Consider the following 26665-nt stretch of genomic DNA (forward strand, 5'->3'; position numbering starts at 1 on the left):
AAAATCTTGCTTCTAAATCCATTGTTTCTTGAACAGAAATATCTTTTGCCTTGATTTCTTTGAGGAAAACATACCTCAAGAGTGAAGCATCTAGAGATGATTCTGGAGTAGCTACTGTTGTAAATTGCAGCCCCATTAACACAGAGGTCCAAGATATGTCAAAAGCAGACAAAGCACAATCACAGGTTTTCACTCAAGCCTAGCACTGAATACATCTATGCTAGGTCTCATGGAAAGGTAAGTATGAGCTGCAGATTTACTCCTCCACTGTGTTCACAGCATTTATACATCATACAAAGGGTAAACTCTGAAGAGACTTCCTGCCTCAGAGTTACCTGGCCCTGAGGAAAGCGGGGCTCCTAAAGGCTGCACTAACTTAGACCAGTGGACAACCAGGTGGACTTGGAAGTAATCCCCAGCCGTGATCCCTCTCCCAGCTCTGGGCATGCTGAAGGCAACCCTGCTGGTGCCCATTTTAACAGCCAGGGTGTAAACCACTATGCACAAAGAAAATAAAGACAACACTGTCAAAATCTAACCATGCCAGCAGATTTCTTCTGCACCCTGAAAAGGCTCTAGTAGACATCTTTGCTACTGTAAAATTCACAGAATATAAAACAACCATGACACCTCAAAATACTGAGCAAACAGCAAGGAAATTATTTCACTTTGATCCACTATTTAGTCAAGGTCTGAGTGACCAGGTATCTCTAGCTTTCTCCCTAGAAACAGAAACTGATAGATGTTGCTTTTCCAATGACATACAGAAACTTTTTTTTTAACCAATGAAAATGTGGTATCTTGAAAACAATATGAAAAATATATATTATCAAACCACATTAGCTTCCCTCTAAAGTCCTCACACACAAACACAAAAAAGAGAAAAACACAATAGGCTAATTTCTCAACAAAAGGCTGTGCATTTTCCCATTTTAAACTGTTTATAAAAACTGAAATCCAGTCAAACTATATTGAGAAACAAGGACTTTCAATTCATCCATGCCTCTTCCTTCAAGCATGCCTTTCACCATCTAAGAAAATCCCAAACAATAACAACATACTAAAAAGCCCCAAATTTTGGCTAAGTTTCCAGCTGCTAATTTTGTCTGTCATGAGCTGCCATTGTCAGTCTGAGGGAGGGATTGTTCCCAACTTAAAAAAAAAAAAAAAAAAAAAAAAAAAAAAAAAAAAAGGAAAGAAAAAAAAGTAAAAGATGCAAAATATACTTAAAGTAACATCTGTGTTTTCTGATTTTATTAAAGCATTTTGTCTTTGTTATACAGAAATAACAAAACACTGAGCCCTTCCCATCAGTATTCATGACGTCTGCCTTTTCATACAAAACCCTCTGAAAGAAAATTCCCCCTGGAAAAAAAAAAATACTTTCCTTATAAAAAAAACAGATTGTGAGACAGATGATTGTATTGTTTAATCAAATTTCCATCTGAAAACTCTTTTCCTAGTTTTAGATTTAGCTCACCCAGCAAGGCACAGGCACTTGGAAAGACATGGAAGTATAAAGTAGCAGCTCCTCCATTTTATTATCTCCCTTGAGCTTTGCAATTGGCAAATGAAAAAGAAAGTGGGGAACAAAAGTACTGGACATAAATTAAGCCCTGCTTTTTAATGTTCAAACTGAATTTTCTTTATTTTTTCTACAGCTGTCAGATAAGCAGGGTAAAACCACTAATGCATGTTTAATATATAAAAACTCATAATGTTCAGTAGCACGACCTCCATTGGAGACATTAGTTCAGGCCAGTGAACTTGGAGCAAGCCAAGTGTGGAAATGTGGAATTGGGCCAGTGACCCCCACCAGTGCCTGTCATATCTGCTGAAAGCAAACTTGTCAAATATAGAAGGGGCAGAAGGAGGACAAGAGTATCCTTAAACCAGGGAGCAGCAACAAAGCAAAGATGCCCATCATCTATTCACAGCTGTCTGTTGTTCAGTAATGGCTCTGGCCGTCTCAGGAACAAAAAGTCTGGTTGTAGCCTCAACCTTTCAACCTTGTCCAGTCTGTGGGCCTTTCATTTCACAGACTCCCCAAAGCTGATGAGTGATCATAAAGCTATGATACGTTGCTTGCTGTTATTATCTCTTCAAATGTACTCTGTACCAAGCAGAAACAGAATAGAGTATTCCCAGGCCTGTTAGCCTGCCACGATGAAAGAGCCACTGTTCTAAAAAACCAAACACTTCATGCTCCTCATTCTCCAGGCCTTCCTGCAGACCCTCAGCAGGACTAAAATTTCTTAGTGGCTGCCACTGTTTTACTTACTCTGCTGAGGAGAAAAACAAACAAACAAAACAAAAACCAACCAAACAAACAAACGAGCAAAAAAAACCACCCACATGTTGCAAGCAGTGGTGATTGCATACCAGCTCTGTTTTTTTAGCTGATTCTGTTGTCAGCAAGGTACCAATGGTTGCTCTGCACATCTCTGGGGTCTGTTTTCATCTATGACTCCTGATAGTTACCTGCCTCACCTATCTATTCACACATCAGCAATTGTATCAGATGTGAATGACCCTTACTGGAGAACACCATAGTTGTTCTTTACTAACACAAGTGAGAATGCTGGTGCTTATCATTTCCAGATCAAAAATATCAGATTATGTTTCATGTTTTGGGAGATCTATTCACAAGAAAGGAAGTTTGATTGCAAAAAAGAAGATACAATTTTATCTTCTTCAATGTTAATTCTTGCAGATCAGACAAGAAACCTGATGTTTCTTGCTATATAAAGGCCTCTGTGAATCCGTCCCAAGTGTCTTACACCATACTGTGTAGACAGCTTAGATGTTTGTTTCTGATCACATTTTCTTATTGTAACATAAAGTTATATTGTGGTGATTTTCAGGTCTCTTGTGCCATGTTCCTAAAAAGAAGCTTCTTAGAAGTGTCATTTTCAGGATGGGTATTCTTAAGAAAAAATAAATAAATAAATTAAAGTTCTCATTTTGTTTAATGTATAAGAATTTCAGGTAAGCCTTACTGTTTTGAATGAATTGCACGCTACCAAAACACATATGTACAGAATTTGCACATGCAGACTTGAATAGGACACATATTGTCATCTGTGTAAATTCTGGTTTTAGTCCTGAAGAGGTAGGGGAGGCTAAAATTCAGGCTAATGTACCTAAGAATAGATTATCAGTGAAGATTTGTAAGTAAATGACCTGCATCCTAGTGCTTCCTCTTGAGTTAACTTTGCACACTTGAGAGTAGCCTCAGTTCAGCATCCATGCTGAACTCTCCTGCTGAGAATTCTGAGGTTAGTCTCAATTCTGCAGGAAACTGAGTTACTCTACACATGAGCAATGAAAGAACACATTTGTTTCTTCCAAACATCTAGGAAGAACTCTGGAAAAATTAAAGAATTAATACTATTTATATGACAGCCAGACTTTAAAGTTAATAGTTTGTATTAACAGTCAATAAGGTTTGTTTGTTTTTTTTCCAATCTTGCTTTTACTGTGTGTCAAACACATCAGATAAAATTTAGCAACACATCATTTAAGGGGCATTACCTTTTCAATAAACTCTACAGCCAGAGAAACTATATATAACTATACACCAATTCTTATCACACCAGGACTTTACACTAAAAAAAAAAAGAGAGAGAAATAATTTCATAGGTACATAAGTGATATAATCCCTGTATACTAGGTATTTCCCTACGATAATCAAGTCCACTGAATCACAAAGAGGAAATCAGAAATGAGTCCATTTAATGAATGCAATTTGTATTTTCAGAGAAGTTCTGGAAATGTAATTAACAAATTCTTCTTGTAAATGTAATCCCTTAAAGTAAACAGGGTGGACCATGGTCATCCTTCTGCCTTATTAATGTTTCCTACTTTAAAAAGAAGAGGTAATTACTGAATCCTGTCAAAATACTCGCAGATTTACAAGCCGTGGGAATGACTTCAGAGCATTTGGACTGGTGAGACAAGCCTCTGCTGCCACTCTCTGAGATCTCTGATTTTGCTCTGGACACCAAAAAAATATGAAAAGATTCGTTTCCAAACATACACCTTTATTACTGTCTTACCTATTGTTTATTATGAAGCTTGTTTATTATTTACTATGCAGATTGCAGATAGCACTGAGAATGTTTAGAGGATCCTGAGATAGAAGACAATTAATGGGAGAAGGGGATTATCATTGGCAAATTGAGCTGGAGAATAGATCAAGCCAGACGAGGCCCTCAGCTGAAAGCCAGTACCTGCAACTAACTGTTAACATGCACAGTCATAAGCTGAGAGCGTAAGTATGCTGAGACTGAGCTATTTTACGGTCACATAGGGCTGAGGCTAAGATGATTCAACCAAAACACATATCTAGCTTGATTAGCAGGTATTGAGAACTGACAGGACTGGAACAGGTAAGAGAATATGGGCCAAAAGAGAAGAGAAGATGGACAACTGGAAACCAGCCCGAGATGACTATAATGTAGTTTCCACCAGAAATAAGCTTTTTGTCCTATAGCTCACTGCTGCTGACAAATATCTGTCAACCTGTTCCAACCAGGAGGGGGGTCACGTGTTACAGTTTGCTGTTATGACCATAATCTCTGCAGCTCGACTAGTCTGTGCACTGCATTTGAAAGTTAAAGCCATGCTGGTGAACCTCTGGTTATCTCAGGATGCAATAGATGGGAGCTTTAATTATACATTTTGATTCCTTAAAAGTAGGAGATTACAAACTAATTTATGGAAACCTCTAAAGTCAGAGCATTAACAAGATAGCAAAATCAAGTTCTTAAAGTTCAGAAAACATGAAAAGTCAGAATTAAGCTTGGCCAAACAACCTTAATTGAACTCTCCATATGAATGGATCTGTATGAAAAACAAATCATCTCTCTCACTGGTGAGCATGTTGTCCTGTGGCAAGCACAGTATCCCCTGATTCCAACTGCAAGTCTGAATGCCCAGTGCCTCTGCAAATAAAAGCCAAAACTCTAAGGCTGGGCACTCAGAAGGTGAGGCACTTTCCATCGGAAAAGATGTACAGAATTACTTAGGAACTCTGTGGGACAGACAGAGGACAAAACACTTCTCAGCAATCTATATGGAAAGGAACAGACAGCCCTATTTTTGCAGTGGCATTTCCTCTCATTTATTATTCACCTTCCAGCTGTTCAGGCTGCAATACTGAGTCTTCAGTGCTCAGTCCAAACTCACTCCTGAGCAGGTCTGTCATGTCAAGCGAACTAAGCAGAGGCCCTGTGTGTGATCATGCCATTAAAGACTGTATCCTACTGCATCCGCACAAGTGGAGCCAATTCACATTTAACAGGCAACCTCAAGCCTAGCATTTCTTAAAACCTGAAAGCTTGTTTTTTGCATTTTAAAGTTCTGTTAATATTGTTTTGTGCATATAGTAGCATAAATGTGTATTCCATGGCTTTGTCAGACTGTAAAATGCATCAATTTGGAGTGAGAGGGTTATTTGACCACACAAGCCCCTGTCACTCAGCTGGGGTAGTATGGAGTATTTGGCTCAATTTCACAAACCGTATGTGCATGTGCCCTCATTTCCTTTTGTATTTTTGGCTCTGCCATCCACAGGGTCAGAGTGCGTTACTGAACCTAATGAAAACCTCCCCACATCTGGGCAGTAATCTCTTCCCTTTTACTAGTTGTAAAACAGATAAGAAAAGAAGCATTCTCCATTTAAAGGTCAGAATGGGAGTAGCACACCCAGAGATGGGACTCCCTTTCCCTGATCTAAGAATTACTGATAGTGCAGTTTGAGAAGCTTTGCAACATTCTTTTAGCAGATCACATTCACACCCTTCCTTACATGCCTCCCTCCTCTCCCTGTCCATTTAGATTTGTTTTCACTTTCCTTGTCTCCTTGTTATTTTTATTTTGGGGGAAATGAGGTGGGAAGTGCTTGTTTGTTTGTGGACCATTTGGCTAGGTTGGTTGCATACCTGAGTCATTTCCCATTACACTGATATTGGACATTCCTATAAACCATAATGCCTTTTTCTATTATGCTCTTAGCTTACTGACTGCAGATTTTAGCCAGAAGCTACTTCCTTTCCATGCTACCTGATTATCCTAAGACTTACATTAGTCTTATCCTAAAACTAATAAACATTTAAAATATAGGACAAAGTTTGGTATTCTCAGGGTTTCAACAAAATCAGTGAAATCTGAAAGGTTTCTCGCTGGTGTTTTATGAGGGTTCATATTTCAAAAGGTCTGCAATAGTTGATTTAGTTTTGCCAATAGCAAGTTACATAATCCTTTTTTTTTTTTTTTCCTACAAAGTTACCTTTCTTCATTATTTTTAAGGTATGGTTCTTTATCTTATGCAATTGCAGTAATTCATATAGACTTTTTTAATACTTAAAATGTATTTGTAGGTCCATTTCATTGCAAATTACATTATTATTTATATGTATCAACAACAAAAAGTCAAAATAGATTAATAATAATACTAACATTTATCCGCAGTGCAAATGGCTTTATGTGGTCAGCGTTCCTCTACATACTGTGACCAAGTCTTTGTTCTGTCTCGTAATACATCAGCCTGCTTGTAAAAGAATGGTCCTCTATGGTGTTTGGTTACAAAACAACAAAAACACAACAAAACAAAACAAAACAACAACAACAAAAAAAAACACACTACCCTTTAAGTGGAATTTTATAAATTAACTGACAATTTTGGATGTACAATTACTGTTTGGATGAAAACTACCTACCATAGCCTGTTAAGTGTGTCTGAAAACGCTTCAGATTTCTTATATGTCACCAGTTCCAAATCTGTCTAAAGACACATTTTTTCCTGAGTGCCATCTCTTCAGTTTGTCTCTCTGCTTCTCCCCTGTACCACAAACATGTATCTCATTAGACTACATAACATCCATGTTTAATTATCCTTAGCAGACTAAAAATTGCCAAATTCCGTATGGCTGATCTGTTCAACCTGCCAAGTTTGTCATGATTTATTCAGGAAAAAAATGGCAATTTACAAAAACAAATTCTTTGTTTCCCCACAGAAAGACCAGTTCCTATTCTCTGAGCCAACAAAACTAGAACTAAACAATATGTACAACAGAAGCAGATGTAGCTATTATGGTGTGGCCTGGTGCTTTGAGAAAAGGGACAGCATGAGTAAAATTAATGAATTAATACATTTATTTCAATGTGTTTAACCTTTTCTACTTAACATCACTCATGTTGTTATTTCAAGTGTAAAAAAATTTCAACTTCTTCACCCCAGTTTGCTGGTCTGCAATCCCACCACCAGAACACTGCATTGTTATGCATATAAGAAGAAAAAGCCTGAGAACACACACTTCTAAGTATAGTCAGTGGGAGCCTTCAGCTCATAAGCAACAATCTCTGTTGTTGTAAAATTCAGCATTAAACCAATGGATCTATTTTGTATCAATACACTTTAATTGGTTTTCTGGATGACATCTCCACAGAATAATGTCAGGATCAGTAGTGAGTACCAGGGCTGTATTAGCAGAGTAAACATTAAGTTATTATGTCCTTTTCAGGGAAAACAAAAGTTACTCTAGCTTGAAGCCATATGGCCTAGTAGCATGTTGACATATCTCAGCAATAAGGGGTTATGTTACAGAAGGGACCGTGCTGAAGAGATCAGAAGGGCTGGATTGGCTACTTGACCAGTGTCACATCACTGAACTCAGTGCAAAGAGCTTGAACAAAATGACATGAACTCATCTGCGACCACTGTCTAGGAGCGGGGACCTTTAACAATGGCAGCACCTGCCAGATCGCCATCCTCCTCCCCAATAAAGTCACCAACAGCCCCCTCACTGTTCTGTCATGTGCCTGGCACAAGGCCCCTATTGTTATGAGCCACTCTCACTCCAATAATTTCTCCTCTAAATGACACTGCACCACCACAGGTCATTTCAAGGGGGCTGAAAAGAAAGATTTTGCATCTGTTTTGAGTTGTAGGCACCAAGGGGGAGGGGGTTCAAAACCCCTTGATAGCTGGCAAATGGTAATAGCAAAATGTCCCTATTGTTTGTGCCTGAACAAACAACCATACTACATGAGAGTTTTTATTGTCCTCAAGGCAATCTGCCACGAATGCTCTCCTTTGCCCATACTCTACAAAGAGAGGGAAAAAAAAAATCGCCACAATAGTCACAGTTAGGAAACCTTAGTGAGAGTTTAATGACCAGCTACCAACTAATGGACGGTGAGTAACATATGGCAGAGCTTGGCCTCTTCACATATTGATTAAAAATAATTTAAAATTTAAAGCCAAGTTTGTTTGACAAGATTCCAGCTTCTCAGCAGCCACTTAACAATCTGAATAAACCTGAAGAGGAAAAGCTTAAATTCTAACCTAAGGCAAAGCAGAACAAACTCATTGTCACATTACATAATTGAATCTCTTACATTCACCCAAGATTAACAGCCAACACTTCACGATTTTTCCCTCTACCTAGAATATTTCCTGATGTAAACAGCCAAGAAACTCTTTGTAATATTTGGTAACTTTTTTAGAGTGCCTTTATTAGACCTTTATTACACACACACGACCATTAATGGCCATAATCAAGGCCTGTTAGCCATATTTTAACCACATAATATTATTCAACACAACAGAATGATTCTATTCTTATGTCCTCAAACCACCACTTGAGTTAAATGGTCATATTTTTATAAACGTCTTTGTGTCCTTTTCTAGCGTGATGAATGTTAGAAGCTGGAGCACTTGAGATAATTGTTCCTACTGAATGGATTTAAAGTCTAAATGGATTACTTTTTATTCGCTTTCAAAACCAGCTACACGTACTCTAGAAAATAGATCAGATAACAGCATACAAATTGCAGTACCTGTGTCTACAAAGAATCAGATGTGCAGCCAAGAAGATTCCAAGTCAATGAAAGGACCATAAATAAGCACTGGTACTGATTTTTAAATGTTGATTATTTGGAAAAGAAAAGGGGAAACATTCCTCACAACCCAGCTACAAACGCAGTAAGGGTCTGGATAAAGACCCTGGATATTTGTCAACTCACATAAATTGGTGGCTAAAGCATTAAGTTGCTATCAGGCAAGCTGTAATCTGCGCCTGATTTCTGCACTGAGCTGCTCCATAACCTTGGCTGAGTCACTTCATCTCTGGCTTCTCTCTTACTCTTTTGGCAGTGGCTGCTGCAAAGTGTACCAACCTTTGATGAGGCTCTACCTATTAATTCAACAACAACAAAAAAAAACTTTCCTAAAAGGGGAGTAACTGAGCTGAGGCTTTCACTAGTTTTCAGCCCCATTATAAACATTTGCCTTACATGACAAAAGCAAATGGCAGGCTTTTAGAAGTTAAAAATTTGTCCTTTTATAACGTAACACTCCAAGTAACCTAGAGAATACCACCACCAACCTAAAGTAGCACTGAGCCATTGAATCTGCATCATTTCCAAAGGCTACTACGGGTCAGTTGGGCTGGCACAAATTGCAGTGTGCAGGGAAGACAAATACTAACATGAGCACAGCCCACCTAGCTCATGCAAATTGTTGTCAAAAGAAACAGCAACACCCTGAGCAACACACTGAGGAGACACTGCAGGTAATGGAGGGGAGGTGTTAAAAGGCATGGCACTGATGATATGATAGCATGTATAAAAGGATAATTGCAAAAATGATGGGGAAAGAAATCTCGTGTCCCTTCCTGAGTAGTAGTAGTAGCATGGAAGGAGTAGACAGCACAAGGATGGGGTTGCAGTTTGGATGGGCTCTTAAGTAACAGATCAGTTGATTACATGTTTTAGGAAATACAGGGTCCTGCTTCAAAATGTTTCTTGGGGACTCACAATGTTTACGTGTGAAATTACAGAGCCAGTCCTGTGTTCGGCTGAAACACCCTAAAGAAGAGGTAGAGGACATGCCCTTGCTTTGCTCTTAAAAGATCTTTATTTATATTGCAAAGCAATTCACAGAAACAGATAGAGTTGATCTTGTGAGTACAAAGTTTAGTGTGATGGGTCTTCAAGTGTTATTCCAATAATACAAAAAATAACCAAAGTAACATTCAAAGTGACTTCGTATTTTAACAGATTTCACTTGATTACATCTGCCCGCTTCTCTTACTGGAAGTACTAAAATACTCACAAAGGACAATCATTTCTAGAGTTCTTCTATTACTCCAGCACATTAGTACATGACAGAACTTCAAAAGGGGTTAAGGCATGCACTGATGGAGACAGAAACAGAGCTCCCAAACTGCCACAGGAGTTAAGCGCCTTACGAGTTTAATTGCTTAAAACAAACAAACAAACAAAAAACACAAACACACAAAAACACCACAAACAGAGTAAAAAAACACTGGATATCAAACGCCATCTTTAATCACCTATGCATGTGTCAAAATCTGTCTAGTGACCATGCCTTATTAACTGCAGAGTGCTGTTCAGACACAACAAAGAATGATTGTTGCGTTGTACTGATTGGAAACTGGAATGCAGCAAGAGATTTTTCTGAGGTCACACAGGAAAATCTGTGTCAACACCAGGATTAGAACTGAGATCATCTGGCTTCCATCTCCACAAAATCATCCTTCCTCTCCAAAAAAAATAATTTTCTATTAATAAAAGCCACTACAGGAAGGGGTGGCCTTCTGTTTTTAACTCCAGAAATATAAGAATGATCAGCTCTGGTCCTCCCTGCATTTGGGCATCCTAGATACTTCTTGAGCACAGCCAATGCACACCGAATTCAGGAAAGAAATTAACAGCTTCATTCTCATTTCATCCATTCCCCTTCATACCCCTATCAACAAGCAACATAAATTAGGATTTGATTCAAACTAATCCATTTGGCACACCTACTTTTTTGTTTTAGGTACCTGTGGAATCTGACCACATCCCAGTCTTTAGTGTATTTTATAATCTACAGGGCAGGAAGTGCTGCTTTCTGGGGAACAAAAGTATAGGTTAATAACTTGCTCAAAATCAGACATGAAGGTAGAGTTTTGAAAATTGTCTCCTAAATCAAGGCAGTGCCTTCCTCTTGGATCAGCCTTCCTCTCAAAAGATTGAAGGAGATAACTGCGACTCCATAGGGATGCTGGGATCATATACATTAACTCATACCAGTCAAGCTTAAAACACCAGATGTATAAACTTGAATTAAAATTAAATGGGAATTTGAATAGTTCAGTTGAAGGGGACCTTCAAAGATCATCTAGTCCAACTATCTGACCTTCAGTGCTCACCCAAAGTTAAAGCATATTACTGGGGGCATCATCTGATTGCCTCTTGAACACTGACAGGCTTATATTTGATACAGAATGTATTAAAGATTCTTTCTTTGATTTTAATGTTTATGATAACATAAGTGTGCCACATTGGCACGAACGCAGGAACAACTTCAACAGAACAGCAGCTGCCAGGTGAACTTTCCAGCAGATCATGAATATGGACTAAACAGACAGTGAAATTGTTTTCTTGACACTGTTATAAGAAACGGTTTATAAGTCTGGGATTTTTAAAGCAGAATAGAACTGAGATGCATGAAGAATGTACATAAATTCCTTCCACAGAAGAACATCAAGTGTGCCACCATTTCCTTCCATCCCATTGAATATTGCCCATAAACATCACTAGAGTTTATATATGTATGCAAATTCTCTCTTAACTATTTGTCATTACAGCAAATTAAAATCTCCTGTCTGCAAAGAAAAATAGTACAACCTGGGAGTGCACTTGGAAGCCATTATGGACTATCCTCATGCTCCGGTAGGGCACATTACAGCTGAAATAGCTATGCGTTAGGGCAAGTGCAGAGAAACACAACGCTGAAGAAGGGCAAGGGAAGGCAAGGGAGAAGGGCTGCAGCCTTTGCACCTCCTGAGGACCTCGGGTCTTTCTACCCAAGATCAGGGCACTGGAAATATTTCACCATGCCAAATATTCTCCATAACGAAAGAGAAGGTAGATTAAGAAATCCCTAATGAACTTGTCCAATCCTGCAGCTTATTGATCACTGTGAATATCTGCCTGAAAAGGAAAGGAGGACACCCAGCACTTCCCAGGGGAAGTCAAGGAAACACAGGCAGTTGTATAACGTTTACAAAAACTGCTTCTGCCACAGATATTTTAGGGCCATGGAGGACTTCCTCCACCCTTCCTTGCCCCCCCCTTTTCCCAGCAGGTCAAGTAGAAGTCTGCTGCCCTGAGCCCTGCTATCTTTCTTAGCAATCTGATTAACATATGGACACACTCTGGCTTGCTAAAAACAGGAAATCAATTTGAAAGGCAAGACAAATATTATTTGCTTTCTTCCCATCTGCTGTGATATGTGAACACGCCTGCTTTCAGCAGTGATACAGAATTATTGATTTAGGATATTTATAGTGTATATGCTGTTATCAGGCCTGCTATCAAAGGGCTGTAGGAAAGGCTGTTTGACCCTACAGGCTATTTAAATATGTAGTCACTTAAAAAAAAAAAAAAAAAAAAAAAAAAGGAAAAAAAAAGAGTCAGACTTTCTTATTCAAGTTGACAGCAATACTATTTCATGTCATGCCTAAAGATACCATTTCCTGCTTTGCCATCTACTTCTGTTTGATTGCAAGTCAAATTAAATGTAATTGTTAAAGGTCTCTCCTGTCTGTATGGTGACCCCAATGCATTTCCAGGCTACTGATTTGACCTTCCAGGCCTGCAAAAAGCTGGTTTTCACAGCACCGTTGCCTGTTTAGCCATAATCAGTCTGAGTCACTTTGCTAGAGGGGACACAAAAAGCCAGAGGACCCTTTACCATAAGCACAGGCTGTCTTTTAAAATAAATGAGTTTTAAAAAGACCACATATAAATAATCAAACCCAATAATTCTGAAGTGGCCAAAGATAACCATCTAAAAAGAGCACAGCGTGCTCCCAACAGAAGCCTGGACTGCAATGTGAAATAGTGGATTGGAGTGCTGCTGAGAGTATGTAAGCACTATCTTTCATAGCAATAATGCATTCAATCTATACACTGTTCTCCGTATTACTCAAGCCTTACTGAGAGGAGAAGAAAAAAAATAAACAACAAAAAAACACCACACTTGTCAGGACGGCTTATTTTGTCACATCACCCAAGTTAATGAGCGGGAGATGGTCCATGCACACAGATCACAGCTGGAGCATCTTGGCAACTGATGTGCAGTCTCCCACAGCCATAAGCTACAACGTGCACCAACCTGCACAGAGCTTGCATCCACCCAAATAAGAAGCAAAGATAGAACACGCAGGATATGCCCCATAAAGACAGATCGGCTTTGGGACATGCCATACTACTTCTATTACAAGATGATCTACTTAGTAGATGAAGGACTAGTAGGCTGAGTCCAGTTGCATGACATTCAGCAAGGGCAAGTGCCAGGTTCTGGCAAAGTTATGGGGTCACAACAACCCCATGCAGTGGTATAGGCTCAGGGAAGAGTGGCTGGAAAATTGCCTGGCAGAAAAGAACCTGGGTGTGTTGGTCGACAGCTGGCTGAATGTGAGCCAGCAGCATGCCCAGGTGGCCAGGAAGGCCAAGAGCTGCTCCAGAGTGTGCAGAGAAGAGCAATAAAGCTGGTGAAGGGACTAGGAAGCAGGACTTAAGAAGTGAGGGAATTGGGGTTGTTTAGTGTCCAGAAGAGGAGGTTGAGAGGAGACCTCATTGCTCTCTACAACAACCTGAAGGGAGGTCGCAGCAAGGAGGGTGTTGGTCTCTTTTCTCAGGTGACAAGTGACACAATGAGGAAACAGTCTTGAGTTGTGGCAGGGAGGTTTAGATTTGATATTAGGAAAAATGTCCTCAAGCACTGAACAGGCTGCCCAGGGAAGTGGTGGAGTCCCTGCTCCTAGAAGTATTTAAGAGACATGTGATGTGGCACTAAGGGACATGGTTCAGTGACAGGAAACTGAGATTTAGGAAGCACAGCTGTGCCTAGAAAGAGTCTGAAGAAGCTACAAGGTAAAGACAAAGACTTGATTTACTTTCAGTTCATGCATAACATCACTTCAGTAAACTCCTGGTGCAAATAACTGGCTAGCAAACACCTGGCTACAGTTTTGGAGAAGCTGAAGAGGATGGAAATAAACCAGAAGCAAGGTATGAAATCATCTGAGGTTACACGGTGTTATAACATCACTCAAGTGCAAACAGGGACTGTAGAAATTCACTTACTGAGCAGCACCCTGACAGGACAATCACAACTCTGAGCTCTGTGCTCTCCTAGATGGACAAGTTGTGTGCTGGGAGTTAATCATTGCTGAGACTTGTCACTGGCCTTCTGCCCACAAATGAAGTTTGACTTCTTCCAACTTTCTGTGTCAGTTTCTTACGTCTCTCACCTACCAAGGCATTTTGCGATCCCACTCATACAGAGGAGGATGTGAAGATTGTAGTCTTTTCTAATAAACTTTAGCTGCACCAAAAGTTGCAGAATTAATTTTCAGGGTCAGGCAATCCTCAAGTCTCAAAGGCTCTAACACAGTGTCATGGGAACCCACTTCTCACGAGAATAGCATATAGTAGGAAATGCTGACATCTGGAAGCACACATCTGGTAACCATGTTTCTAAACTAGCTAAGAGTCCTTATCAGCCTCTCACACCAAACGATTACCAACTTACTTGTGGCATGTTCTTCCTTTACAAGGTGTGTCTGTATCTCTCATGCTTATGCCATTCAGCAGCATCAACTATACAGGAATCACTTACTTATCTGTAGTACAGTGAATTTTTAAGATATTCTTGGTGCTGGTGAAAAGTCAAGCAGTTTGCAGTGAGTTGCTTCTCAGTTGTTTAGAAATATATGGCTGTGGAAAGTATTCAGTCCAAACTAATAAGAGAATAGGAAGAAACATAAAATCTTCTGAATCAGGCCTTAAGCCAATCTCTTTCTACAGGGAGTAGGAAGAAGCCATCATGTATATTCAAATCTACCTGATTCAAGATTTCTTGCATGTTTCTCTAGAGCACTCTGGATTTGCTGCTGTCAAACATATAGGAATTCCTTTATGGGCATGTCTTGTTACTTTTAAGCATGACAAAACTGTCCTTCACATGTGGCAGAATAAATTCACAATTAAATTATTAAATAATAATTAAGGATGTGTCTAAACTGTTATGGCATCTATCAAAACAATGTGGCATTCAAAAAAATGCGTTTCTGCAGCCTTTTTACCAAAATAAATTCATTTGGTCTTCAAAGACACCTGATTTTATTTTATTTTCTTAATTTGCTGTAACTTGTTCTCTGTTCAACTCTTTTTTCATGACCTTTGCCTCTTAGCAAACCTCTCCTAGACCCACAGTTCTCTATCACTGTAACTCAGACTAACACCACAAAAGGGCTTGGATGTCATTCTTCGGGCTCTTGACTGCCTTCCAAAGCTGTCTTTCTATTCATTGCTGCTTTATCTTGACAACACTTTGCAACTGGAACTATACCTTTGTACTTTCTGATAAACATGTAGCATAATGTTTGTTGGCAAATAGCTGACACAGAAATTAGGTCTCCACCATCTTGTGGGCAGCAACAAAGCATACTGTTATTGATTCAAATGCTGTATATCAGAATGGGCCAAATCCTAATGATTTTTTCCAAGATTATTCAGGGCTCTGATTTAATCAAGCTTTCTCTTAAGCCAAGAACAAAGTAGAACCCAAGATGTCCCCACATTTGGCTCAAGAAAAAAAATATTTTTTCTAGATGGACAAGAATTTAGCAGATAGGAAAGGAGTCATGTTTGCAGTATCCTGTGCATCTGTGTAAAGCTCACCTACAATTATGACAACTGTGATGCCGACTGGTGATTTACAGAGCCCTGAACTGACTAAATGTTTGGCTTTCACTCTGCAATCTCAGGTAATTCTCCTCACACATTACCTTCAAGTATCCGTGCCTTGACATTTCAAGAAATACCAAAGATACTTTCCCTAACTCAATGTGTGTTCCCTGTACAGACAGAGGGCATTTCACAGGAGTCAGTGGAACAGAAACATAAACAAACCCCGGTGCCCTGGTTAGGCCTCTGAGCAGGAATGCCAAACACCTCCCCCTGCTCTCTGTCACTGATACCTCCATCCCCATGGGTCACTGCTGGTGGCCACAGCTTTTAATCACATGCTGGGCCTCCAATGATTTATCACCTCTTAATAGTTTTTGTGTTGAAGATTCCCAGTTGGCAGCTCAGCTCCCCTTCCCCCCACCACATAGCACCGCCCAAGAGCATCAGAACCAGAGCAGGAAAACATACTGTCCATGTGGAACCTGGATTAATGCTGTTTAAGAAAATTACCTGTTACTGACAGGCATTTTTAGCAAATAATTAGCGACACCATAAAAGACTAAGAATTATACAAAGGTTAAATACTTAAAAGTTAAATACTTAAAATCTAGTATAATGTTTCAAACAGACTGCATGGTTATCTCTTGTTTCCTGCATAGTGTTTTTAAAAATACAGACAGTCTTGCTTTTGATAAATTCTTGCTATGAGATTCAGTTTAGATTCAGCCCCAAAATGCTTCAGTGCAACTTCCTAACAACTGTAGCGAACAGAAGCACTGTGTACAGGAAAATTCCAGCACTTATAAAGTGCCAGCATGCAATGTGACATTTCTGATCTCGGTACATAACCAAAATTTGCCACATAGGGAAACACCAATGCAGCATTTTTCATCCACAGGTCTCAAAAGTATCCAGCATTTACCTCCATTTTAAAGCTGATCTGAATTTCCAGTTCGCGGAGTGGAACCCTGCCAGGGTTAAAGCCAAGCTTCCTCAAATCCTGGCAAAAAGGCTCTGTGACAGGCCAAGACATCTCGCAGGAGAGAGCACCTTTTCCACTTGGTCAAAAGCATCATAAAGTAACAGTTACAATTCCACTTTGAACAAAGAATAAACAACTTCAGTCCATACCAAGCCCTTGCTCCTGTGTCCCAGATTCTGGCAGGAAGGGATTCTTCCCATTCAGGAGGCAATAATCTCTGCAGGTGGCAGTGCTGGCAGTGTTGAAGATAGAGTTGGTCCATCTCTTTCTCTGTTGGAGTTTGTCTGACGGATGCAAACAATTCATCCATCTCATTTTTTCTGGGAAACAACAAAGTAGACACATCTTAGTTGTGGGTTCTGAACACAGTTAACCTACACATCGTGCACTGGAGCCATGTTATTTCACCCTCTAGTTAAGAGGCTTAACTATTTATTATGATTGAAAAAAAAAATGGCTCTTTATACAAGTGGATCATATTTTGCTCCTGCTTCTTCCCCACACATCTCTAATGCTATACCATGGTCAAGATGCTATAATCTGGTCAAGATAATGCTATATCTGGTCAAGATACACTGCTAGCATTAGAAGAGTTAGGTTGAAAAGCTAAAGAAAGTAACAAACTTCTGTGACAAGCTTACACTCAGAAAGGCCACCCAAAAAAACTGCAAATAAAGCCCAAAGGACAAAGAATTCAAAACTTTCTACTCAAGTATCTTGGAGGGAAGTTACCTGACCGTGCAGTTTGGTGTTCAATAGCTTCATCATCTGAGATGAAGAACACTAAAAATAAACAACTGTTTGGTGTTATTAGACAGCCACATATTTTTCTGTACACATCGCCTCTTCTCCTTCTCTCTTCTGTTTTCCTGATCTTCCTTTCTGCAATTAACATATAAAATAGTTAAAATTTTCTTGATACTTTTCTGTGATGTTTTCTTCATGAACTGAAAATCGTCTGGGAAATAAAGGAAGCCTGGACTCCAGTTTCTGTGGGCAATCTTAGAAAGCTGACAGTTGTCAACAAAAGTAAACGTAATATCTCAGGCTCCACAACTCCTCCATACTTTTAGAGAAGTAACTACAGCTTGTGGGTTAACCTTTGCCAGCAGCCAGATGCCAACCCAGCTGCTTGCTCATGCTTCCCCCTCCTCAGTACAGCAGGGGGGAGAAAGATGAAAAACCTCATGGGTCGAGATACAGACAGGGAGATTGCTTACCATCATGGGCAAAACACACTCAATTTGGGAAAAATAATTTGACAACCAAAATAGATTTGGACACCGAGAAACAAAATATAAATTAAAGCAACAGCTTCCCCACCTTTCCCAGGCCCAGCTTTCCCTCTTCATTCTCAATGCCTCTACCTTCCTGGTCCTGAGAAACACAGGGAGACTGGGGGACAGGCTACATACAGCATGGTTGTTCCTCTGTGCCACCCCCTACTCCTCACAATTTTCCCCTGCTCCAGAGCAGGCTTCCCATGGGCTATGGCTCCTTCAGGAAACATCCACCTGCTCCAGCGTGGTGCCCTCCATGGGCTGCAAGATGGATATGTGCTCTGGTGCAGTCCCCCCACTGCCTGTAAGTGAGAGTAAGTAAAATTTTTATCTGTAAAGCAATAACTCAGCATATACCTAAAGATGTTTAAATGCAAACACCATTTAATTCATGAAACTACCTGCAACGCTGCAGTACAAAGGACTGTGCACATACACAACCCATGACTTCGTAAGGAAAAAAGGCAACCCAGAGGACTACAAGCCAGACTGTCTTCTTGCATCCAGTAGTGCAGAACACAGGTGGATCAATTTACAAAGGCAGAAAAAATAATAACCAAATCCAATTGATCAACCTAATTGTTACCACATGGTACATAAATAGCATTTCTGCATTATGTCATACAACTATTGTTGCCCTATGTGGTAACAGGTCCTTAACAAATAGGTGTATGAGAGAACGAGGGTAGGCCAGAACCCTCATAAAGCAAACTGCTTCTTTCTTACAGCTTTACCACTCGCCATAGACTGTGATGGAAGTGCTAAAAGCTAAGGCTAACACACAGGAGGTTTGTTTATTGCATTGTATGGACTAAAGAAGAATTTCCTGCATATGACACTGAAGGCAGAGTGCACAAAAATTCCTCTAAAGTCTGCAGAGAGCATTGAACAGACCCTCCTCTGTATTAGCCTTTTTCTTGCATATCTGTGTTTTGAATTTTAACACAGCTGTGAAAGGGGGAAAAGAAAGCAACACCAATAATCTTGCCAATTGGGCATTCAAATGTCAGACACAAAGAAAAGTTGGGTAAAGCTATGATTTTGCTGTGGGCAATGATTGTGTCCAACAGTCAATGACATCACTGCCAGTGCTGTCTCCATCACGATTTTCCAGAACAGGATTACCGTGATGACAGATTCCATTCCAAAACTCCCAGGCAGCTCTTTACATAGATGTTAGCAGAACAAAAGCATTACATGAGATTTCCTCTCTTCATCAAGCAGCATTTGATGTTCTTTAATCCTTACCTTGGGAAAAGTATTCGAGAATCATATGGGCTTGCTGAAATCACACCGGATGTCTTGTCTCATGGCTAAAACTGTGTTAAGGAACCTGTATTGGGTGGAAAGGGCAGAGAAAGTAGGTTGTATCTTTTGTTTCCAAGAAGAGGGCAAGAATACCCCTCCATCCCCGCAAAGTTATGCAGTTATCACAGTCATGTGCAACTGCTACACTCTCCATAGAATACTATTTTGTTGACTTAACAGGTCATAATATGAAAAAGAAAAAAAAAAGAAAAAGAAAAAAAGAACACAGAAAAAGCATTAACTATGCTGTAATAGAAAATCATTCAGTAGCCAGAAAGAAGTGATGAAATACTAAAAATGTAAAAATGTCTTCTACTTTTGTCTTGAAAAACTCAGTCCTTATCTTGTACAAAATTTTGACCGTTGTTGTTTGACTACAGAGGTGTTGGAATTCACAGCACTGGACACCTGGAAGATTTCATTAAGAATTAATAACCAGTGTTTTCATACATTTTAAACACATTTGACCAAATAGTCAAGAATTCACATGTTCAAATAATTTAGTCCTCTTTTCTGAGGGGGACATCATGTATTGACTTTTAACTTTGGCTATAAGTTATTCAATTAATATTACTACTTTGTATGAAAACTTAGTCTTATTTGTATCTATTGCCAATCACATAATCCTAAACATCAGTAGCCTTAATTGTCTGCATTTTGTGTTTCACCCTCCATCTTAGTAGAAATATTTTCTTCTCCTTCGTGGGATGATATTCAATGAGCAAGGATCCATCAAAGAAGCAGTTTAAATCACATTTTCAAAATCCGATGCATTCATCCCATTTTCATGCTCTGTATATTAGAGGAATGATCAGAAACTAGAAGTAAATAAAATAATAGCATAAATTCTTTTAGCATTACTATTTTTTTCAAAATTACCTTTAAAATGCTATAGCTCTAACTTTTTCTCAGCCTTTCATATTCATACACTCTCCGTTGGTATGTACTTAATGGATAAATCAAAGCATGTTTAACAGGTGGTATTGTAAAGAACCTTCTGCACTTGAGACAACTGCTCCATTATCTAAATACATCTTTAGGTTTGGGGCCACGATCGAAAGTTTACATTTCTTACATTACCCAGTGCCTCATTTCTTGCACCAGCCTCCGTTTTATTAACAACAGTGAAGACAAGCTGTATGTTTCAGATATGAACTCACACAAAAGCATCTCCTAATTCAGAGCTAGCAATTGATTCAGGCCCATCTCTGCTATCAGATACAGAATTCTTCGTTTGTCCCCTGTTGTATTCTGGGTGTATTCTGATACTTCTGCAGTGTGATGAAACAAATTTAGATTAAGCTACTGGGACGCTGCCCACCCCAAGTGACTCAGGCAACTTCTGCATTGTTACAATGACATTCCAAGTCCCCAGGTTTTATCTGAGCAACACAATCATAATTCTTTGAAAACCGCAAGAAATGAGTGGTGATTCAAAAAGGGGTGTGTTTTTTTTGGTTGTTTGTTTTAACTTTTAAATGCAAGCAAAGTGTTGCAATAATAATAATTTTTTTAAAAGTATTTCATTGCCCAGCATTAACAAGCATGTCACTGCAAGTAAAAATGGTTTCCCATCTTGGATAGCTTGAGAAACAGATGAATACCATGGCTGTCTTTTTCTTCTTGATGTCCCTGTATAATTGATCTCAAGCTAGGAACTTTGCATTCCAGCAAAAGCCTGGATTAAAAACTTAGACCAACAACAGTCAGCCATCAATCTTGAGGCCATCTATCCTATCTACAACTATTTGCATCAGTGATTAGCTATGTAGTAACTCTTAAGTCTCAGGCAAAGAGATCACCTTTCAAAGAGAATAAACACTCAGAGGATATCCCCATTCATTCCTCCTATTCTATTGCTAATTCCAGTGTATTACTCCCTCAGTATGTACAGTGAAATGCCATGCTTATTGCTTTGGTCATATTTATATACCACATTACCAAACAGCAGAAAAGAACTCACTGTTTCCTTTTTCTGGACGCGATTTCCTACAAAGATTTAAATGTGGATTTTCCAAAAAATATTTCAGTACAGAATGCTATGACTAAAAACACCTGCAGTATACATCAATAATTACTTGATTTTCATTTATACCGATTTTCCTAACACCATTCCTGAAGTGCAGCATGGCAGCACTGGTAGGAGGCTCTGCTCTTTGTGCTGCCCATTTCTTTCAGCCTGTTAGGCTGCACTCAGGCACAGACCAAGCGGCTGGAGAAGGACTGCCTCATTAAAGCAGCCCTGTCAGCAGAGCTGCTGGCTGTGATTGCCTGAGCTAGGATTGCAAACTCTGCCTGGATTTCTGTTCCCCTGGTTGTCCTGGTGGAAGAAAGAATACTGCACTTTCCTGTGCTGAAACAGCCTCCTTCGAGCCAACCTGTCACGAGCACATCATCCAGCACAAATAAATAATGTTTATATTTAGAATATCAACAAGGAGCATACGTGGCTTGCCGTACTTCCTAAACAGTTAAATTACTCAAGATAATCTTCTTAAGTGCTTAGGTAAAATTTTCCAATTGTTCGCACTCCTCTGGGGTTTTCTCACCACAATTTTTATTCCTAAGGAGCAACAATAGACTAAAGGAACTGCTATTACTTTGGGACTGACCATTAACACCGTCAGTTTATTTGTTTGCTTTATTTTTCAGATAAGTTACAGGATCTAGAATATTATTTCTTTTTTCACGTGCATTACACCGAAGATCCTCATGACCACAGTTTTCAAGGGGTTATACAACATTGGTCTTAATTAGCTTGTTATTTTTCATTTAGGACACCCTGTTGGAATACTCAAGTGTTAAACTGATGAAGTCAATAATAAAGTTATATTATGCCTTATTTCTAAGAGTCAATTCACTTTTAGGGTGCATTTTTCTAAACTACCTGGGAGAGTCAGAACTATTGAGGTCAACGAGACCAACACTTCTATGTCATTTTGAAAAATAGCTTTTCTATTCACCAAATTTCACTGCCCTGACTCCTCTTACTGTAGCATTTGAAGCTATCAGTATAGTTATTCATAAATACATGTCCTGTAACAGCACATGACAATTATTCTTTACATATGAGGACAGAGATACAGGAAGAGTTTGAGTCAGATCCATGGAAAACAGAGCCCCTTTTTATCTCATTTTGAAGGAAATGCCCAAATACTCCCACGGATCTAAGCCTAGACTATTCCTCTAAAAGCACCCAGGAAGACACCAGCCATGCAGGAAGCAGGACCTGGCTCCCAAACACCACCTTGACCTTTCAGATGCTTATTTCTTCCCTCAGAATAGAAGCGACACCAAACCGCAGCCCTGCTGTGTGACACACCACCACTATCTTCACCCTGCAACCCAGCAAACTGAGGCATAGACCAGTAATAAAATAAATGCCTGAAGTTTGTCGCTACACATTCAGACCTGTGTTGGTTGTTTCTAAGGCATTACGTTCAAAACACTTTCCACTGAAGCTAACAAATTAATTCACGAGTTGCTTTGTAACTTCTTGTAAATTGAAATCAATTTGATGAAGCCCATAAGAAATACAGTTTTCAAAGTCAAGGAAGATAATCTGGTGTCTAAGCATGAGTCCGAGTCAAATCTTACAGACTCCTCTTTAAACTCCTAGTCTATGCAATCATATTCCTAGCCAAAAATAGCAATATTGGAGTAAAAAGGTATGTTATCTGATTTTTCTTTCCTAATATATTTTAAATATATAATTATTTAAAAAGCATACATATTCTGGCTAACTTTACTTTAAAAGTGTTTTGTATGCACAATTAAGATATTAAGCACTGGTCTATCTGTGTTGTTAGGAATTTAAGTGTGCCCAATACTGACATATCATTGGCATTTAACAGTTCTGCCTTTAAAATCATCATAATTTGACTTCAGAGTATTGCGAAAAGCTAAAAAAAGATTTTAAGAGCTGGAAAATGACTTCTCTTTCCAGACTGTTCAGAGTACTGTACATTCATTGTACTTTTGAAGGCAATGTGACTTGTGAAACTGGCAATGTTCCCAACCATAGCGTCTTAGAGATGTTTATAGCACATGATATTTTAATTGCCTGATGACAAAATTATTTGGAAAGATATCAGTTTCACAATGTATTTGCTTCATATTTCAAACAAAAACTATGAGGTTTGAATAGCACTAAGGTCTGGATATAAGCCCAACAAAACAACACAAACATCAGGGAAAGGTGTCCCTAATCCATCAGCCTTAATGTGCCCATGAACATACATGCATAACTAAGGTGTTGCTGGGGATTCAAATCGGCCCATAACTATCCAGGTGCTACAGACATGCATCATGGATGAAATCCACAGTTCCTCCTTAGGGCTTGATTTTTATTTTATTTTTATGCTGTGTCTTCTTAGGAGTCCTTTTCTGAAGCAAGCAGTGGCTGCCTTGGGTCAGATTTTTTTTATTTTTATTTTTTCCAGCGAACAAAAGCCTAGCATCTTCCAAGGTACGCTTGTTTAAAATAGGGAGCTATTGAACAATGACAATACTCAAGAAATGCATATTCATTTTGTGCTCAAATTCCCACAATATGGTCAGATCTACAGATTCAGACCACAGAATTTCATCTAATAGACAAACTGACCTTCTGCACATCTATGGAGTAATAATTAATCAGAGACTCTCCTTAAAACCACAGAACATGGATAATACCTGAAGGGCTGTCTACTGCCTTCTGAGTGGAATTTGCCACTTTGTTTTGGTGTGTAAAATCATAAAATGGCTTTGGATATACCTACTCAAGGGGCTGACTGACTATGTTGCATTCACAATCTTGGAGTCTTCTGCCTTACAGAAACATTAATGGACATGAGCACGTATAGAAACTCCTGCCATTTTGGAATTCACGCCTCACTTCTATAAGCACGTATGTATAAATAATCCCATCTGTTCAGCCTCCATTAGCAGATCTGCTGTTAATATCCCACCTTTTAAATGGGTAGTCAGGAAAGCTGATTAGCTTGGTGAGTACAAAAGAAGAGAAGATTTTAATGATTATGCTTTGTTGCAACTTTTTAATTGGGAAATTTCTTTCATTTCTTAAGTTGTTTTTGGTGTTGTTTTTTTAGTTTTGTTTTATTTCTTATTATTTTTCAATCATCTTACCAGGGCATGTAGGTAACCTTAACAAGACTAATCAAAGTTATAAATGAGGAAAAAAGCCTCTTCAATACAGTCCAGTTTTAGGCTCCTGAAACTGTTTACACGGTATCTCAGTATCTTTTGCATGCAAAGGGTAATTTCATGAGCAGTTTTTTTTCTTTTTACAAAGCCCACATAAACATACTCAAGACATTTGATCAAAGTCCTACTAACTGGGCTTGATGATTTGCAAATTCAGGTCCTGCTGAAGTATGTGAAAGCAAATCATCTGGCTATGAACATGATTTCCACCAGCTGAAGATCTAATCTGTAACAAGTCTTTCATAATGATTTGTATTTAGGAAAAACATGGGCCCCACTCCCAAACTGAGAGTTTACTGGAGCGCAGTTGTGGAAAAGGAGTTACATAGGTGCTCCTTACCACATTAAAGATTAAGTGTAGTAAATGGTGACTGACCCTTATCTGTACCCACTCTAGTAGGTGTCACTATAATTTATTCCCTAATGGGATTTCCTTTCTCTGTCTCCCTAGGTCTGTGGCCTCATTTATCAGCTCAGTAGCACCTGTAACAAAACATGCACGTATATTCTACAACACACGTCACATCCTTACAAGGACTGAGGGTAGCCAGACACCCTGAAATATGGAATGTGCATTAGAAAGCGTGGTCCATAAAATTTCAGACTCTGAAAGCTTTTTGCAGCCTGACAGATTTTCCCATATAGCTTTCCACATTCCTAGTGTAACCCAATACAGGCAGTGTAGGCTGAATGATAAACAGAGACGCCTTCAGGAAGCTTTGGGAAAACGGAGCCACAAAATATTACACATTGCTCTAACTATTCCATAGGTGACTGCTAAGGCTGCAAAGCCCATTTCTTCACCTCAGAAGACAAGCAGAAAAAGCGAGAATGGAACAGAACAAATAATTAAAAATGTTAATGAACTTTCACTACCCTTGAACACTATCTCTCATAGCAGCACCTCAGCAGATATATGATTTTAAAATTGTTTCTGCATTAGGTGCACCAGTAAATTCTACTGTAAAACTGGGTTAGTAATATCTGCTAACCATGAGAAGCATGAAAGCATATTTCTGCTACTTGACTCAGTTATATTCCTTCTATGTACCAGCTGTGTGCTTGCCAGCTCTAGCTTATACATATATTCATCACGGCCTGCAGCCACAAGCAATGTGCATGCAATACACATGAGCACTCAGAAAATGAACACCTCAGTGCAGCCAGCATCGAGCCAGGCTCTTAGCAGCACCCAAACTGCACAAGAAGAGCCCAGAGCCAGGCCGGGGCAGGAGCATGCTGCCAGGGCTCCCCGCACCATGCGACAGGCGATCCTCCAGGTCAAACCCTGGTGTAAAGTGGAGCATCTTCAGAGCTGCTCTGCTTTGCTTCAGCTGTCAGTGACTTAGAGCTGTTGCAGTTTTCAGGCATTGTTGGGATGTTTGGACCATGCTCCCTTGCTTATAGCTTTGCATCCTATGCAGCATAGGAACTGCTATGGCAACAGCAAAGGATTGTCATGGACTGCCTTTCACTGTATAGATCCCATAGACCAGTGCATACTCACAAGAGCATAGCTAAGAACCAGGGCCAGGATGACTAATAATGACCTTCTGAGCAGCCACAGCACACTAAGAGCACACAAGGTAGAAAAGATTTTCAAATAAAATAATGCATAATATACCACAGCCACTATATTGTGTCTGCATTAGTGCTGGGAAAACAAGCTTCAGCTGGGAACGTTTTCAATAGCTGTTGTGATCAAAAGAGGGAGAACAGGCATGACTCTTACGTGCCACGCCTGTGATTCCAAAATGTATGTTAAAAAAATGTGCAATCATATTTCTGACCTTGGATTTGGGCAAAACACAGAAACACTGAGCCAGATCATATGTTCATCAGCTGTTATTCTTATTTACAACTGGACGGCAAAATTAGATAGCATTGCCTCTGTTCCTTCATCACTCAACTATGTGGTACACACAGAAAAGATTTCAAGATGACTGAACATTATTTCCAGGCTGAATCTGCGGGCAATCACAATCTGCAGATTATTATTATTTTTTTTAATAAATCTTCTGCTGTTTTTGTTGGTGAAAAAATGTTTGCTGGAAATAGACTGAAATACTGTGAATGACAAGAAAAATGTTGCACTTTTCTTTAGGATTCATTTTGT

General features: G+C 39.3%; 1 long non-coding RNA gene across 1 annotated transcript in view; it reads right to left on the reverse strand.

Moving 5' to 3' along the window:
• LOC311437867 overlaps positions 1 to 26665 on the reverse strand; it is a 37807-nt gene that overhangs the window by 10485 nt on the left and 657 nt on the right. Inside the window, exons 2-5 of the long non-coding RNA XR_014693769.1 lie at positions 19285 to 19369; positions 18210 to 18338; positions 17489 to 17638; positions 16906 to 17076 (exon numbers count right to left, since the gene is read on the reverse strand). This is a non-coding gene — a long non-coding RNA (uncharacterized lncRNA). The remainder of the gene's footprint in view (positions 1 to 16905; positions 17077 to 17488; positions 17639 to 18209; positions 18339 to 19284; positions 19370 to 26665) is intronic.

This window comes from Aythya ferina, assembly GCF_964211825.1.
Source record: "Aythya ferina genome assembly, chromosome: 5".
NCBI lineage: Eukaryota > Metazoa > Chordata > Aves > Anseriformes > Anatidae > Aythya > Aythya ferina.